Source organism: Apodemus sylvaticus, chromosome 1 (genome assembly GCF_947179515.1).
Source record: "Apodemus sylvaticus chromosome 1, mApoSyl1.1, whole genome shotgun sequence".
Lineage (NCBI taxonomy): Eukaryota > Metazoa > Chordata > Mammalia > Rodentia > Muridae > Apodemus > Apodemus sylvaticus.
The window spans coordinates 117,076,261-117,095,829 of record NC_067472.1 but is presented as its reverse complement, the minus strand read 5'-3'; the positions used below and the strand labels follow the sequence as shown (position 1 = coordinate 117,095,829).

General features: G+C 36.0%; 1 protein-coding gene across 1 annotated transcript in view; it reads right to left on the bottom strand.

Moving 5' to 3' along the window:
• Tmem135 (transmembrane protein 135) overlaps positions 1 to 19,569 on the bottom strand; it is a 212,116-nt gene that overhangs the window by 140,456 nt on the left and 52,091 nt on the right. The gene's annotated exons all lie outside the window — the stretch shown is intronic.

The window sequence follows — 19,569 nt, the reverse complement described above, 5'->3', positions numbered from 1 at the left end:
CATCCATGAAATATCTAAGATTTGGGCCCACACTTCTGGCTGTCTCTACAACCTAATCTACTGTAGCTAACATTTCACATGCAGGTAGCCATTGCTTCTCTGCCTCCTGGTCTGTTTCTCTAGCTCAGTGCTTTAGGGTACCCATGTCCAAGACAGAGGAATGCCACCCAAAGACTCAGCAGTGACCTGGGTCCTGAGTTAAGGAAGGTCTTCAGATGGTGGCTGCTTATGTCCCTCTATATAGTGTGAATCACATCTAGACATTCTTTTTTCTTTAGCGCTTCCCCAACAGGCCGTTTGTCTTATCTTGACTTTTATTTCTCTGAGTCACACAGAAATGACTTCTTTATTTTATTTTTAGTCTATGAAATCTCTTTCATATCATATAGTCTAATGATACTTTTCTCCTCCTCAGCCCAGATCCTCCCTACCCATCCAGCTAATCTGCCATCTTACCTGGACATCCATGGGCTCTAATACTGTTAACAGAAAACTAAGAAACTAGAAACCAAGAGTTTCCTTAGACTACAAATCAGACCTACAGTCAGTTCTCCATCAATTCAGAAAAACAAACAGATTAAAAAGAAAAAAACCTGGAAATGACCATGAAGAAGCCAAAGTGAGGAGATTCTAGATGAGGCAGAAGCAGATAGTGGGTACTCATTTGCATAGCCGGGGTAGAGTCTGCCTACCTAGATGTAAGAAATGTTACAAGTTGCTCCTGCCTGCCTGCCTCCAACACCAATTCCCCTAACCTATGTAGTTTCTGACACTGTCTGAAACCACATTTATATTATTACTTTCTACTAGACACTCATCTTTCATTAAGTTCAAGAATGCCTAAACAGGAAACTTATAAGGATAAGTACCCGAAAGTACAGAAATAAGATAAATGCTGAAAAGGAAAAGGGAAAACAATTCACCTATCAATTTAGCATATCTGACCCAACACAGGTAGGGAAAAAAGCATCTGGGGTCTTTACTTGAACTTAAGAAAATTTACTTTATTTAAGACTGAAGAATAGCATCCTAAACTGCCCTTTTAACATGAATTTATTTTTACATAAATTTACATATTTATTTGTTACTTAGTTAATAACAGCCTTGTATACTCTACATTACCACTCACCACTGTGTTAATGTAATCTGTATATATAAAAGCCTGTTTAGTAATTACTTAACTTTCTGGTGTTCTCTACTAAGCTACCATTCACTGCTAACTGTGTTAAAGGATTATACAAGGTCAACTTTATAGAAAAAATGGGGGAGAGAGAAAACAGAGAAGTCTCTGAAGAGAATAAGTAAAGTTCCCAACACTAATGCATAGGTGAATAAATCTGAAGGCCATGAATCAGCCCACCAAGTCTGGCAGCCTCAGGCCCTGAGGCTGCTGCACAGACCAAGGAGAATGAACAGAGGCTTTAGTGTTTGTATTAATTGAAGCCAATTTGCAATTGTGGCAATTAACTGGTTAGTTCACACTAACTCAACACAATGCCAACCATTCTCCTCAGACACTAATCCAGACTGTTTCATTGCCTATACATAGCATTGCAATAGAGAATTCTATACGTTAAGCCACAGAACAAGATTGCCTTGTTACAGAAACAACATAAACAGGAGTATGAAGAGATGGAAACTGCCCCTTTTGTATCCTAAAAGTGCTCAGCCTTTTCCACCTACGGACTTCTCTACCTGAGGTCCTGAGACAGAAGTCAGCTTCTAATCAGTCTCCATCACCAGGACCTTGACCATCCCCTGCATGTAGTCTGCCTCGCTGCCATTGTTATTTCCATCATAAATTATACTAATAAGAATTTACAATTCAAAAATAAATGTTATAAATACATACAGTATATATGCCTACTTAGTATTAAAACCAATATTCTCTAAATGTGATGTTTACTTCTAGTCTTATTAAATGTTCACACTCTAGATTTGATAGGAATTCACTTAAGTAATTTATAATACCAAAAATGTATTTTAAATATGACAGACTAATAATACAGTCAATAAATTCCTTTCTACTACAATGCATGTGTGTGTGTCTGTCTCTGTGTATGTATACAAACATATATATGTGTGTGTGTGTGTATATATATATATATATATATACATATAGTGCTAATAAAGACTAAGTAACTAGCATTTCTAAATTACAGAAATTTTTATTTCTATAATTTTTAGCAAAATTATGTTTACCTTTCAAAAACAAATAAAAAAAGCAAAGTAATACCATATCAGCTTTCTCATGATAAAGTAATATAATTGATTGGTCACTTTTAGTGAAAAGATAATGTCATTAACTTAACAAAAGATATTAAAATATAAGGACAAAACAAAAATACATTCTGATCATACTTCTAAAAACAAGTACTAATAAAGATTTTAAAACCTATTCTTCAAGATGAATAACAAAGCATTTTATTGATGCTATATTATATTGACCTCAGCAATACAACATACTATATTGCTTTACATTATAAAAGTCCAAATCACATTCATAAATGTTCTAACTTAAAAGATTCTGACTGTAATGAACTCAGAGTGGCTCAAATGCATCTGGAACTGAGGTTACAACCCTTCTTGCCTTGTGACCCCTAACATGACCTAATAACTCACAGGTGTTTCCACAGTTAGAATAACTAATGTAACTCCAGCTATAACTCATACTTCCTTTCCAACCAACAGGGTACTTACTGGCATACAATTCAGAATAATTTCTATTAACAAAAAAGTAAATTTAATATTTTCACAACTACATGCAAAAATGTGCTAGAGACTGGTGCACTGCAAATATCAACATGCTACAGTTTTGTGAAAACTGAGAAAGATCTTGGTGGAAGTGACAGAGAAAAGTATAAATTCCAGAAAATGACTGCAAAATTTGTTTTGTTAAGAATAAAATACATTAGTATAAATCTTACATGTTAGCCAAAGTGTATTTTTATTTAAATAAATACCTGTGAAACTCAATCAAATTTTGTTCATAAGACACTTAGATACAAATGCTTTAAGTCTCTTACAATTCATATAAGTACCTGAGAACAGATGGACCAGGAGTTTCTAAGACAACCGTTCACAAACCTTAGTTATTTCTTCCCTTACTAGCTGGAATAACTGTTATAAAAATACAAGTGGCACTACATCATCTTGCATCCTTAATATCCAATGGTCTCCTACACCAAAAAGCTAACTACTTGACCATGGCCACCAATGTCTTAAATATGATGAGGCTTTTGCCTCTCTTTCTAATCTCATTTTAAACCATCCCATCAAGGCCTCCCAGTGACTTTGAGTACAACAAAATGAGCCAAGTTCTTCCCATATAAGACCTTGAACTTATGTTCACTCTCCTGAAATACTCTCACAGAAGTTTTGTTTGTTTGTTTTTAAGATTTGGGTTCTAAGCCATTTGGATTAAACCAGTGGGTTGGAGGCATATAACACAAGTCTAAGAACCTGACATCTATCCCCAGGATCCACAATGGCAGTGAGAACCAACTCCCACAAGTTGTTCTCTAACCCCAAACACTGGAGACCTGAAATCATCGTCACGAAGAACGAAATCAAGACATCAAGAATTATGGATTATAATGGTTGGCATTATCAATTTGACACAACCTAAAATTACCTGGAAAGAAGTCTCAAGTAATTATCTTCACCAGTTTAGTCTGTAGGCATATCTGTGGGATTTGTCTTGACATTTAATTCTTACAGGAAGACTCAGCCCCTTGTGTGTGACACTATTCCCTAGGTAAAAAGGTCCTGATCTATAAAGAACAAAAGAAAGCTAGAAGCAAAGACAAATCAGCAGCATGGGCACTTGTTTCTATCTACTATTGATCATGGATGTGAAGCTTTGAATTCTTGCCTTGATTTCACCACAGCAAAAGTCTATGACCTGGAACTGTAAACTAAACACTTTTGCTCTCCAAAGCTGCTTTGGTCAGGGTGTTTTATCACAGAAACAGAAAGGAATTTAGAGCTGCAATATGTAACTAAGACACAGGCCTACTCCAAGGGTTACAAAAAGAAACTACACAGAGAGAAGGAGGAAAAGTACTACCATCATTTGTTTTCAAATGTGGACTCAAATCTTAGATTTACTTGCTACCTACGTAAGGTGAGTCTCAGTGACTTAATTCAGTAATATCATTCGTAAGCTGCTAATTGAAAATTCAACAATATAAAAAACATTAAAAACACAGCAAAGCATCAATAAGGTCTCAGTAAACTTTAATTCATATGCTGTATCCAAATTAGAATGAGTTTAATGAAAGAATAAATAAAAGTCAACTCTGGCAGGAGTCAGAAAACAGAGGAGCAAGTCTGCTCCCTGCGTTTCTGTGAGGCTCACACACCAGGGACAGCTTTTATATTATTTTTAAAGTTGGTTATTGGGCTGAATATTGTCTCAATAAAACAGTAGGATCCTAGGATGTGTGAATGTGAACTTATTGGAAACAGGATCTCTGCAGGTGTAAAAGTTAAAGATGCACTCCACTGAGCTGAGCACTGAACCGAATGACAACATGGCTATCTTCGTGTGAGAAAGGAAAGGGCTCATTTACAGAACCATGCAGTCATAGAACAAGAGACAGCAGAATGACTCAGGCAGAGATTTAGAACAATGCAGTGACAAGACAGAGAACAGCAATTATTGCAAGGAGCCACCAGAAGCTGTCAGAGTGCGGAGAGGATTCCCAAACTGAGACGGCAAGGTCCTGCAACACGAAGCTTTTAGCTTCCAGTCTCCAGAAGCAAGAAGAAATAAAGGTCTATTGTAATGAGCCATTTAATGTGTGTGGTCATCTGCTATGACAGCACTGGACGATAACACAAATACTTCTAAAAATCAAAAACGTGAAAATTATAAAATATCAAGTTTCAGTGTCCGTAAACAAAGTTTTATTTGAATGAAGCCATGTTCATTCATTTATATATATATATATATTCTAGGGGTGTTTTGTCCTATGCTAGCAAAGCTGGCATTGACTTAGAGATCACATGACCTACAGAGCCAGCAAACACAACCATCTGAATCAAAAGACAAACAAAAGTCTGCCCATTCCTAGGCCTGAGCTTAAATGCCTAGAGCAAGAATGATCAGCTTCTGAGATTTGCCGGATACCAAGGAAATATGCCGAAGTAATGGCTGACTAAAAAAAGTAAATGAACAGAACAAAGAACTGGAGAGTGTTATCATGAGAAAGGGCTTAAAGTTTTGAAATAGAGCAATATTTACTGAAAGCATAGCAAAACACAAAAAAATTATCAATAATACTCTGATGCGTCTGTGAAATAAATTATATGGCATCAGTTATGAAGAAACTATGTATAATGGAAAGAATAAAACTGATTTCTTTTATTATGTACAAATTAGGCAGAAAATATCCTAGAAGACTTGAAATCTGGAAATACTATCAAGTAGATGTCTGAATGTGCATGCTGTAAGCCTTTGTAATCTTAAACATTCACTTGTATCAAACCAGTTAAGACAATTCAACTAAATACATCCAAAATAAATGTCATGATTTAATGGTATTTAAATAATTAATTTAATTTTCTAATATCTGGATTCAATTAGGTTCAGAAAAGTTTCAAGAGGGCCACCCAGTAATAAACACAAAATAAACTATGTCTGCTGTCCTGTGAGTGATAACTTTTACGGCTACCAAAGTTCAGATGTCAGAGTAATGACTTCCACACTCTGATTAAAATGCAAATTGAAGCCACATGTTATCGAGAAGAGAGGTTTCTATGTCACTCTTTTCTTATTTTAAACATAATAAAGCTGTAACGGCCAACAATCACCCAAATGAATTCAGTCAAATCCAAGTAAAGAAAAAAATATATAATTTTACATTCCAAACTATGGTGAGGAATGTACTTATGTCATATATAAACATTTAAAGGAATGTGATATATACATCATTGACTAGAAGAAAGGAAAACCATATCACAGAATGAACATTTATTTCTTTAAGACTAACAACTGGCAAGTAAATTTTAAGTCTCATTTTTAAACCACAGATTTAAATGCTAAAGGAACAAAAATAACCATCTTTCATCTATATTATTAAGAGATATATTGGTTAGTATGCTTAACAAAACTTGGGCTTAGACCAGTAGGCAAATGCTGTCACACCTGATGACCTAAATTCAATCCTGGGACCCCATAGGAGAAGCACAAACTGACTCCTGCAAGCTGCTCCCCACACCCACATGCACACAGTAGCAGCACGTATGTACCTGCACAGACACATACACACAAGTATAAATAGATATGAGTTAGAAAATTCAAACGGCAAACTCTGTTCCAATAAATTTAAAGTTGATAAACCTTTAAGACTATGCCATACCATTCTCTCAAATCTTGATTAAGACTCAAACATTTTCATCATGAGTTTAAATATGGCAGGCTTTACCTTTTTTGTGATCAACTGAAAATGCTATGTGAATAAAACTTGCCACTAAAGGAAAAATTTGAAAATAAAAGTAAAATTTTCTTATAAATCAATACTTACAGAAAATGAATCACAAATATTCTAGTCAAAAGTATTTATAAATTTAGTTATCTAAGGTGAGCTAGATACAAAATATTAATAGAAACATCATTCCAATAGAATCATTACATTTAAGTCATTACACAATTTGTAGACCTCAAAAGTAGCAGGAGCAATGTAAAGGCAGGAGTATAAAAGCGAAGACATTCGGTATAGCTTCATGGCAAAGGCAGTAAACAGAAGCAATAAGCCATAGCTCCCTGGCTGCCTTGACACTAGTGACCCTCCTGTCTCAGCCTCCTAAGTACTGTGATTACAGGTTGGATTCTCAAGTGAGTCTTACTTTTATTTTTTGCTCCGAGAGACTTGATGAAACGTAATCTGTGATGTCTGAACATGCCTGTCCCTGAGCTCCACTGCGCAGAGTTCCAGGTCACACACGATCTGCCTTCACAACTAGAGCCATCCCACCATTGTTTTTCAAGACTTGCTGATACTAATTGATTACATCTGTATCTACAACCCCACCTGAATGTGGCAAATGAGTCTTTTTTTCCCATTCATCTTGTTCAACATTCAGTGGGGTTTACAATGTGTGAACTAATGGCTTTCTTCGTTCAAGGAAGTTATATCCAATTATCTGTCTACTCTCCCTGTCATCTTATTTTCTCGTCACTAAGTCGAGCTTAGCTTCATAATCTCTATGGTTCACATCTCCACTGATGTTCTACTTTGACAGCAACAACTTTAGCTTTATTGCTCTACCTCTTTGTCATGGTTGTTTCTTTTTTCTTTTCTTTTTCTTTTTTTAAGATTTATTTGTGAGCCACCATGTGGCTGTTAGGATTTGAACTCAGAACCTTTGGAAGAGCAGTCAGTGCTCTTAACCACTAAGCCATCTCTCCAGCCTCATCATGGTTGTTTCTAATCAATTATTTTGTTTATATCTAAGAACTTATATCTTTTAGTTCTGTAACTTTATTGTACTTTTGTTTAATAATTGCTGTCATTTTTCAAAATTATTTAAAACTTTGATGAGGGGCATTAGCATATCTCTGGATTTTATGGGGTTTCTTTTGAAAATCAAGTGCCTATTCAACAACAGCTTTCTGTTTTGTAATGTTTAATTTTCTTCAAATGTCTTTTAATATTGACTTACTATTCATGTTTAAGGTGAAAATTAGAGAGATACACACAATCACATGTACATGAATAAGTGTAAATTTGTAAAAATAAAATGTCCACTGCACTTATGGAGTTAACTTTCCTCTGAAGAAAGGAAAACTGGAATAAAACATTAGCTGTGAATGGTGACTGGCAAACCTCACTCTACTGGAATGAGAAAACAGCAGATAAGCAAGATGGAGGTGGAGACATTCCAACTGTTTAAATCCTTCAATACTTTTCCTCTTGGATGGAGTTATTCAGCATCATCCAACTCTTCCCTCCCATCCCTAAGGGGAATGACTCCACTCTTCCAGGTGCATCCCATTAATTAATGCATCCTGATCTTTCCTGAGCACCCAGACTGCCTCTTGAAAGTTCCAACAAGAAGAAGGGCTCCAAACCTCTTGTAACAGTCACTGCAATGTATCTTATCCCTCTCTAGATTTGTATTTCTGCTGACACTATTAGGATTCCAGATTGCAGCTTCATCAAAGTTTCTGGTTTCTTCGATTATTTTCAAACATTCTACTACCATGTCATTGAGATTTAAAGGGACACGTTAACGGGCAGAAGCAGTAAATGATGGACCACTACACAATCTTCTTTCAAGATGTATCCTTTCAATGGCCAAGCTTGCTGTCCTTGGAGTCTTCTCAGTAGGACAATCTGTGTTTCACATGCAGACGTGACTACACATATCTCACATCACTATCTTTCATTAGCCTATCATTCTTTGTTGGCCATGTTTGCTTTCTAGGCAGGAAACCTTAATTATATTCACAAGATAGTTTCTGAAAAAAATATGATTTTTGTATTTTACCAATAGCATAAGAAAAATTTAATTACGAAGGGATTAAAATATGCATTTCCTTTGTCATGAAAAAAGTTTTCAACTCCTCTACTATACCTCCATAGTAGAATAAATGCAATTATTAAAAGCATCTATCTGTTAAACCTTGAAGCATGGTTTAGTTACAGTTATATAACATTTTAAAGACATTTACAATTTACATAACACCAATAACCATATATTTATCTCATTCAAACCACTACAATCATTAAAAAAAGAACACAAATTGTTTTTAATCATTATATGTTATCTGTCTATGCAAATAAAAAGACAAAGGAACTGGAGAGTTAAAACAGATGTGCCTCAAGTACATAAATTTTGTTCAATTCCTTAGATATTACAAAATCATATTAAAATATAAAGATGCTGGTCTCAATCTAAGGATGTTTTATGCCTTCATGGTATATACTTTCCTAATACATAACTATTCTAAAAATGCAGACACTATCATCCACGCAATGAAGACTTCAGGAACTTGACTATGACTATCATACAACAACAAAACCAAAGAGTGACTGACATGGCCCTGTGTGCTGTTAAGACTTGCCTGTGTTATTTCTTTGCATGGGCACTATCATAATACACTTCACACCATTTGCAGAAAAGAAGCAAGTAAAATGTATGACCAAGATCACTGAACAACCAGTAAGAGGTGGGAGCTAGATATCTTTCACAGAAACAAAACACTCAAGTAGCACTGGGCAGGACTGACAGGGCCTCCAAGTACCCAGAGCAGCAAATTAGATGCAAGTAATTAGGTTTTATGCAAACTAATAGGTGTGAATGAGATAACAACTGTGGTCTCTAGGCCCACACTAACAATGCCTTCCCCTTGTCCTCCTGGTCTGACTGACTCTTGGCCTGTATCAGGTTGCTGCTACATTTTCAGATATTAGAAACATCTTTATTATATTACTGTTCCTATTAATCATCTACCAAGAAAAATGACTACAAACCTAAGACAAGACTCTGCTTAAGTTGCCACTGCACATTTTTTAGCCAACATTTACTTTGTTTCTTCTATATTTCTTTAAATAAACAGTCCCTCATAAACACATGCTCAATTTCATGAAAACGGATATTTGTTTGCATCCTGTAACTTTCTAGCAAATAATGGACATTACAGAGTAAAGTGACTTTTCATCAAATGACATATTAAATTGAAGTGGGTTTCTTCTTTATCTTCTACTTTGTTAATCACTTTTGGAGATGAAAACATAGCTTGCCTTTGAGACAAAGTTCATTCTAAATGAACTGCTACCTAAACTTTAAACCCAATATCCCTTAAATTTCTTCATTGTACAACTTTATTAAACTAATTACAATGTACCAGTACCAGAAACTCCAAAATCTAAGTATTGCAAAATAATCTAAATAATTCCACAAGCAATAACCCATTTCCATTAAGTAATGTAATTAAGTGTTATCCTGAATTCTTACTGTTTCCATGGAAGTCTGCTAAGGCATCCCAATGAATACCACAAGGTAACACTGGTGGGGGGAAAAAAGCATATCCTTTTTCTCACATGTCATTTAGCGAATGATGATAAGCTAAATGATATTATGAGTCATCCCTATATAAGTCCTACAAAATATCAAACAGATAATATAGTGTTTTAAGATGTACATTCATGTTTTTACCATTTTCTGCACATCTTTCCAAGGGGAGACTTTACTATTATAATTTGTTTATTCAGGATAATAAAGAAGATGCATTAAATTACAGAGTTTGTATCTCACAAAAAAAAGCAGAATAAATACCACACACACATACTATTCTATTTATAAAGTATTTAATATTTGAGTCATTAGACATTGTATTAAATTATAGCTATAACAAAATAGATAAATAAAAATCAAGAGCACTAAGGAATTTTTTAAGAGCTACAAAATAAGATGTTTTCAGGAATTTACTAGTTGAATAAATGAACATTAATTATTTTTCCATTTGTTTGAATCACATGATAGAAATAATTTAATCCCTAAATGTGTCAGCAGTGTCTACCCTCTAGACTGTGGTAACATAAAATGATTTAATACAAAGAGGTAAGCCATGTTTCTGTCCCATGAGACTGCCTAAGGCTGGTATACTGGTGCAAACTTTGTAAAACACTGCTATTGCATTCCAGAAGCCCGGATATAACTTTAAAGGCCATAAAGGAAACAATGCAGTTCTATGCTGCAACTGTTCCATTTAAGAGTCATTTCTTGCTCTCACATATTCTTAAAAGTCTCAAGCATTAAGGAATATTTAGACAGAATAGAGTAACTATATCCCCCAGCTGCAATGCATGAGTTTTCAGAGCCTTACACATGACCAGTAGAAACTTAAATACTGCACATACCCCTCTGCGTAGTTTTCTGTATCTATGTACAAAAAAAGAAAACCTGTCAGATCTATTTAACAACGTTGTTTAGACATGTTAAATGCAAAAACATATGGGAAGAGCATGTTATAATGCAATAATTAAACTGGGTTACATTACTATGAAGTATAATTAAATAAACATACACAAACCAAACCGTTCGGATCACTAACATGAAATTACAAAGGTAGGAGAGAAATCCCAAAGAACAAAAACAAATTTTAAAAAATCTCAAGTATTACTTATCTTAAAGCTGAACTTAACGCCTCCCACCCCCCCCCACACACACACACAAAAAAAAAAAAAACAAAAAACAAAACATACCCTTCGAGAGAATTTTGTGGATTCTTTAAAGACTGCAGGGAGAGTGAACTAAAGAGCATTAGTAAACATAACATTAGTCCTTGTTACTGGGGATCACTTCCTAGTGCTGGTCTACACTCTGTCCAAACTTGTGTTGCATAACAATGACTTGTTTTATCCAGATTTAGTAAAAGAATACGGGACTATAAATGTGAACATCTTAGTTCAAAAAAGTACTACACATCTTTAGCATATTGAAATCAGCAAACTAACCATGCATTGTAAATCTGATTTGGCAATGCTAGTCACTTATACATTATTTCTGCTTTGGTGTACTCTGGCATTTGAAGGTATATCTAGATAATTATGATACATAAGAGATATATATACATTATATAATCATATATAGTTGCGTAGATAGATAGATAGATAGATAGACAGACAGACAGACAGGGATGGGTAAGTGGATGGGTAGGTAGGTAGGTAGGTAGGTAGATAGATAGATAGACAGACAGACAGACAGACAGACAGACAGTCAGTCAGATATTCCTTAAAAAGTTTGTTGATCTGTAAACAGGCAAATGTACTTTTTGTTCTTTTCTTACTCCAGGAAATGATTCACTGCCTCAGTAACTCAGAAACACTAAGTTAGAACTGAAATTTGACTTCATTTGATGCCTAGCCATGCTCCTAACTGCTTCAGTCTTTCCTGGTTGCTGTCATGTGAACTGGGAAAGCTCCTGTAACCTCCTACATGTACTACTGCCATCCCAATGAACATCCCAGAGAACTCTGCTCTCCTTCAGAGACTTCCTCCAACCACAGCTCCAGGATTTCAAGGAGGCCATGAATGACCAATGCAGATGAACTAAAATAAGCCCATAAGAGTGAATCTGCAGGTCGTTCTACAAACCTAACATTTAAAATGGAGTGCTTGCATAACCATTTTCCACACAAAAACTAGACTGAAAAATGTGACAAAAAGGGGGAGGTGTCAGGAGATTACTAAGGAGACAGAAAGGTTATTCTGTTTTCATGCCTGGAAATTGATCCCAGCATGGTTTGCTTCTTTATCTCATTAACACAGAATATTTAAAAGCCACCTGATATACAATACAGTAACAGTGACCAAATAACAAACTTGGTATTTCAAACTATTCCAAACCAATATTTCCAAAAGTTGATTATATTTTGCTAGAGCATGAAAAACTCTAGGATACTATAGGAATTTTTGTTACTGTAAAGAATAATAATAATAAATTTTTAACATTGTTAATCAGTTAGAAGAATAAACTCCACAATTAAGAGTATATTTTGGCCAGGCAGTGGTAGTACACGCCTTTAATCCCAGCACTTGGGAGGAAGAGGCCGGAGGATTCCAGAATTCTAGGCCAGCCTGGTCTACAGAGTGAGTTCCAGGACAGCCAGGGCTATACTGAGAAACCCTGTCTCAAAAAAACAAAAATAAATAAATAAATAAATAAATAAATAAATAAATAGGTGTATTTTGATAAATTTTACACATACCTGCAAACCTGTGCTCACTATACCCATAAACTATTAAGTTTCCTTTTAACTCTTCCTACCATGTCCCAGAATCCAACAGTGCAGAGAAAAGAAAAAGTAACTCTTCCCTCACTCCCAAGGGCCTGGTACCAGGGTTCGTGAGCTGTAGCAGTGCACCTCAACACTTCCAGTGGATACACATATCCGGAAGTGTGGAATGAAGAATGAGGCACTCATGTCCAGCAGCTGGTAGAAAGGTCTCTGTGCTCCTGCTCTGAGACGGACAAGTCCAGCCCAGCTAGGACCAGGACACCAAGTGGTACCCACAGTCATGAGGAGCTACAGCCCTTTGTTGTGTTTTGTTACTTATGATACAAAATCCAAAACTGGTCAAATTTTTCTGGTGAAGAGAAATTTATTGCCTCAATGGTCTAGGTGCTGGGAAGCTTTGCAACCCATGAGACAACTCCAGAAAACCATAAACAAATAAAATGAAGAGTCGTGCAACAATGTCCCAAAGAATTCCTCTACAAAATACTTCTGCACCTAAGGCTCAGAGAACACTGAAGAAGAAAAGGGACTGGAAAGACAGTAAAAGCCAGAGGATCGGGAAGCAGGCTGCCTATGCCTGACTCGTAGAGTATCTCCTAGGAATGTCGGAAGCTCCGTGCATAATATGTCACCATCATAACTGCTTACACATGAGGTGAACAAGGACCGCAGCAAGACACACACGCCAAAGGTGGCAGAGAAGAGCCCAAGAAGCCTCACTGACGAAGGCTGGGAGCTAAGGAGGTGCTGTTCCATAGTGGGCGCATAGCAACTGGTTTTCCAGTGCCAAACATGCATGGGTCAGCCATGAAAACATACAAGGAACATGACGTGGGTTGATCAGATTTTTTTTTACATACACACATATACACATTCATGTATATATGCATGCAGTAACAGTACAAAGAAAAGAGAGACTGTACTGGAAAAGCAGGGAGGGGTATGTGTGAGGGTTTGGAGGGCGAAAGAGGAAGAAAAAATGTTATAAGTAAATTATAATCTCAAATATTAAAAAGAACTGACATTGTCAAAGGCTTTTGGATTCATCATAACACATCAGAAGATATCACATCACAGAGAGGACCGACCGACAGACAGACAGCAAAGGGAGCAAACACACTCTGTCAGCCCACTCCTTTCAGTAAGGCTCTAGCCTACCACTGAGGGCAGACCCAGTGACCTAAACTCTTGGTAGGCCCATATTGTAATGGTGCTACAAGGGCAACTCAACAAACATTCCAACCTAACCTGCTCTTTAACCTGTCAACAGAAACTGTTTCTCCACTGTTTTGGTTTGGTTTTTTTCCAGGTGGGGCAGGATTTATTTTGTTTTGGGTTTTTGTCTTTCCTTTCTGACCTCATATACTATTTTTCTTTGTAATTCTTACTTATAGCCCATATACAATTCTTCTTTATATCACTTTTTTAATATTCATTTATTTTATTTTAATGAATTTCTTTACATTTGATATTTTTCATTTCACATTCATTTTACCATCTTTCTACTCCAAGCAGAAAACAAAGATATACAAAGACTGTGGTAACACATGCCCAAGGGAAAAATGCATTATTTCACTGCAGGTCCAGCTGACCCCCATAGTAAACTGCCAAGCCAGTCAGAATAGGTTTTCTACTAGGTTTTCAGATTTCAATCTCCACCCATAAAGTTCCTAGAATGATGAAATTATCCAAGCAGCCACACAGACCAGAAGCGGAGATCTCTTAGAATACAAAGGAATGTTTGTTCACATTCCAAAACACTTTAGCCTTTTACTAGAAAACATGATCTAAAAATACTTACCTCCTTATTCTTTATTCATTCAACAGAGAATTTTTCATGAGTACTTGAGCTCCTAAGCTTTAGTCATAATTATGCATTGAATTACCACCTAGCCTAATGACCTGTATTCACTCTGCAGCCCCCACACAGTGGGGGGTAAGGACTATACAACTGTAAAGGGAAGCTAAGTGTTAAATTCTTAAGTTTCTGGTGTAAACCCCTGGATGGATGTCTGATGCACATGGCACAATAGGGAAGGCTTGAGAGAGCAATTTGTGATAATATTTATCACTGCATTTTAAGTTTAATATTCTTATTTCTTTGAGACAATCAAATTTCTCCTACTTCAGAATCTCTTTTGTATTTCTTCTTTATCTTCATGTGCCCAGCACATCTGATAATATTTGTTAAATTTAATCAACTTGAAGTATAGAAGTGGTCTTACAACAAAACTTGTGTCAACATTTATAAACCTCATGTTTAAAATGTTAAATACAGATGATTTCATCAAAGACATTGCACGCTTAACATGGAAAAGTAAGTGCTGTCAGAGTCTGCACATACACAAACACATACGTATATGCATCTTTAAAACTTCAAAATGCACACACCATTAAATGAATGATGGCATAAATGAAATTATAAAGCAAAGTTTCCTTTTGTAAACTAAATCATCATATGCTAACCAGGTGTTGTAAAAGATGTCAAGTCTTACTCTTCGGTTCAGATTAGTTCTAAGAAAAAGTATGTCAGACGTTAAATATCCCCTATGGGTCCTTTAAAAACTTCTTTATAATTTCATGTCTGAAATATTTTTCTTAGAAATAAACTAAAAAGCCAGGCGGTGGTGGTGCACGCCTGTAATCCCAGCATTCTGGGAGGCAGAGGCAGGAGGATTTCTGAGTTCGAGGCCAGCCTGGTCTACAGAGTGAGTTCCAGGACAGCCAGGACTATACAGAGAAACCCTGTCTTGAAAAAAGCAAATCCAAAAAAAAAAAAAAAAGAAAGAAAGAAAGAAAGAAAGAAACTAAAAATAAAAAATAACACTTGACATTTCCTAAACACCTGATGCATGTGATGTTCTTGAATTACTAGAAGCCTTAGTCAATTGGTACAATGTAATAAAGAACGCGCATGTGCATGTGCACGGCTCAGGGAGAATGTGTGTTGTACAGTACAGTGCGGCAAAGCAGAACCTTGGCAGCTGGCACTCATGCAGATGACTGATTTTGGCACCAGAAAAAATTTCCATCATTTTATTTTTTTGTGAAGAAGCCAGAGAAAATATTTGATTATTTATTTTATAATTTCAATAAGCTTTTATTAACCTGACCTTTGACAAATATTTCACTGTCAATTTGGAAATCTAGAAAACAGTATTTTTTTAAGTATACATTAAATAATATATGAGAAAGAAATAAATATTAATCCAATTGCTATAAGCCTATATTTAATGCTTATTATTAAACCCACACAAACTTGTATTTTAGCAACTGAAACGTACTGGGACAAATTTTGTCAGTACTAAGATTAGTTACATGGCTGCTCAAGGAGAACATTCTAACAATGCAAATGTCAGCAGACAACCCTGTGCTAAAACAAAAATATCGGCAGACATCCCAGGCACAGAGTTCACATCTCTTTACCTATTGCCTGCAGTACCACTTCAAACACAGCAATCAGCATTTAGACCCAAATGCATAGTACATACATACACTCTCATGAATGATCAAGACATTACACTAGCACATTGTACTCTTGTGGGTTTGTGAACTAGCTAAAAATATAATTAATTTGCAGATGCTCAATATATTTTTCATTCGTCCCCTTTGCCCCAATCTTTAGACAAAATTTGGTGACAGGAAGGTAAAAATTCAGTCTCTAGGCCAACAGTATTATTAATGCATATCAATGTGTTTATGGCATAGATATCTTCATGGCCTTCTTCTCCAAAGTTCAAAGTAGAAAGTTCACACTCTGTTTAAGCTTATCACCAGCTTTTAGTATTTATAATCTTTTAATCAAAAATCACACTAGCATAGCTCAAGTATAGCAAGCTTTGGGATAAATCCCTCCTGTATATTATTCTTTGTGATGAACAAACACTTCATCAACCAAACCCATTCAGCTGTACTAGGCAGGTACAGCCAGTCACAGTAATGTCCAAACCTTACATGAAACTTAAATGCCCAGACGGGAAGACAATAAGACAGGAAGGCAAAAACAAAAACTCAAATGTTGACAAACTCCATGGGGAAACCAATAAAATGCACATGCTGGGTTGTGCACATGTGGGGACACTACGTGGGACAGGTGCCAGACCTTACAACTGTGACATTTCAGCACAGCCTCAAAGAAAGAAACAGCAAGTCAGAGACCAGGAAGAGCTGATAGCAAGGTCCGCCAGAGGGGGTTGCTTGTCCAGTTTCCTGAGGGTGGGCAGAATGGAGGAAGCAGGAGGAGCAGTGGGGCGGGGGGGGGGGGGGGGGTAATAAGGAGACGTGCATAGACCTCCCATTTTCACAGAATCCTTCCAAGTCTTAAGAAAACAACTTTGTAATTTGCTTAAAGTCACATATTTTCACAAAATCTGCAAAACTATGGAATTTTTAACCACAAAATGTTAAATCACTAACATTTTGATTTATGTGTCACACTACAAGTTTTTGTGAACAGCACAGACATTTTGGGGCCAAGCTTACTGCTAGTTCAGTTCAGGACATATTTTCATTGAGATTATCAAAACTCATTCATATTTACTTATTTTCCAGTTGCTTCCAACTACAGACAACTGATTGCTAGTGGTCCATAAAAGGCACTTTACACAAATACTCTGCTATTGACTGTTCCAACTTACCATGTCATAAAAGAAGAGAGAAGGCTAAGAAGCCATACTAACACAGAGGAATGCCCTAAGATGCCAAGTCTAACAATGGGCAGAGGCAATGGGAAAGACACCTATGAAAGGCCAGAAGACAAAGGTTCTTCCCAACATCAGACACTGAAAGTGTTAAAGAGAGACCCAGGTGTTGATCTAGACATAGCTTAGATACAAGGTCTCTCTTATCAAGAAAATGATGTGAACACAATCACAATTATTGTAAATGCATCAACATCAAAATGTTATGAAGTCTTAATTTCTGATGGAAATTGTATAACCAGATAAGTTTCAGAACTGCTGTCTTTTAATACTAATACTGTCTGAAACAGAGTAAACCTGCATTATCAGTTACAATTTTAATTATTACAACTGAGTATAATTTTAAAAATAAATTTGACCAATAATTCAAAAGTTAAGACTGAATTATGCTATTTGTTCTAGTCAAAAAAAAAATCACAAAAAAACATCATATGAGGAACTGAAAAATGTATAAACAGTGAGCATTGGAAAAAGTAATACAGCTAGGGTTGATGAACGCCAAGAGCCACAGCATCTGGGTGCCTAATACAGAAGAATTAAGAATTCATGGCCAGCTTGGAACACACAGTAACCTTCAAGCCAGCTTGGACTACACTGCCAGCCCCTACTGGAGTTAAACAGAGAAATAGAAAATATACTGGTATGCTAGGTGATTATTTTACTAGACATGTTTTTCCAGATTTTATTATATCTGACATGTATCATGTTTTTAAACTCAAAAAAAAAGTCACTCAAAGGAATGCTAAATGAACTAAACAGCACATTAAAACAAAACCCTACATTCTAGACCCCAATATACACACACAGTTAAACAGATTAATTAAATTGAGGAAAAGATATGAAATACAATTGGGATTTAACAGAGATGAAAAAGTGAAAAAACATTAAAAAATAAATAAGAAAACATGGAGAAGAAAATAAGGTTTAAATACAGACACCAAGAAAAAATGGTGTATAACTAAAAAAGCAAACTAAGTTCTGATTTCAAAAGAAAACTATATCCTTTCCAGGATAGTTCTTCAAAAGAAAAGCTTAAGAAGTAAGGAAAGATAAAGATTTCCTTAAAAAAGTAAATCCAGATTGATAAAGATTCTAAAAGGTGTCTACACAGAAAAAAAAAAAAAATGGGATTACAACCTTTAGGTCTTTGACAACTTAGAATTCTATATCCAAGATTATTGTTATCTTAGCATATATTTATCAAATTATATTCATGTCAGACTGTACCTACATGGTTATAATACAATGAGACATAAAATAGGAAAGGCCTCTGACTGGACAGAGCTTAGAACCTAGAATACTTTGGTCAAAAGAGTAAAGACAAAAATTAATCCTTTAAACTGATCTGTGCTCTCCTAGTGTCCTGAAACCCATTCATTTCAATTAAAAGAGAACACTGAAGTTCCTACAGTAGATGTTTTTAAATACTTTAGCCAATTGCAGAGCCTGGGCTTTATTGTTGATAGACGACATCTCCTGCATCACGTGGACCCGGCAGGTTTTTCTGTGCATAGCATATATGTGCAGAAAGACACCACAGTCTGGCACTGTTCTTCTCACAGCTCCCATGGTGTACACAGTTTGCATTTCAACCCTCTGCATCCATTATTATTATTTCACTGGCCTCCTTCACCAAACAGCAAACTGCATAAGCATGGGTACTACAAGCAGTCAGCAAAGTCACCTAAAATATAACAGCACTGTACTGAACTATACCCATCACCAAGACGAACTGCTACATGTATTGGAGATTGGTTCTAATGCCTTGTCTTAATTTGGCTCCCATAATCACATAGGAATCTTCAGACACTAAAGCAAGCCTGCCCCCAATTGGCTCTGATTGGAAAATAAAGTTATCAATGGCCAATGGCTAGGCAGGATGAAAGAGGTGGGGCTTTTAGGTTGTGCTGGCAAGGAACCGAAGGAAAGAAAGAATATAAGAGATGGAAGAGAGAATCTCAGGAGTGGAAGACAGCATAGAAGATACCGGAACATTGGTCAAAGAATATACAAAGGGTAAAAACATCCTAAACCAAAACATCCAGGAAATTTGGGACACAATGAAAAGATTAAACCTAAGAATAACAGGAATAGGATGAAATACCCAGTTCAAAGGC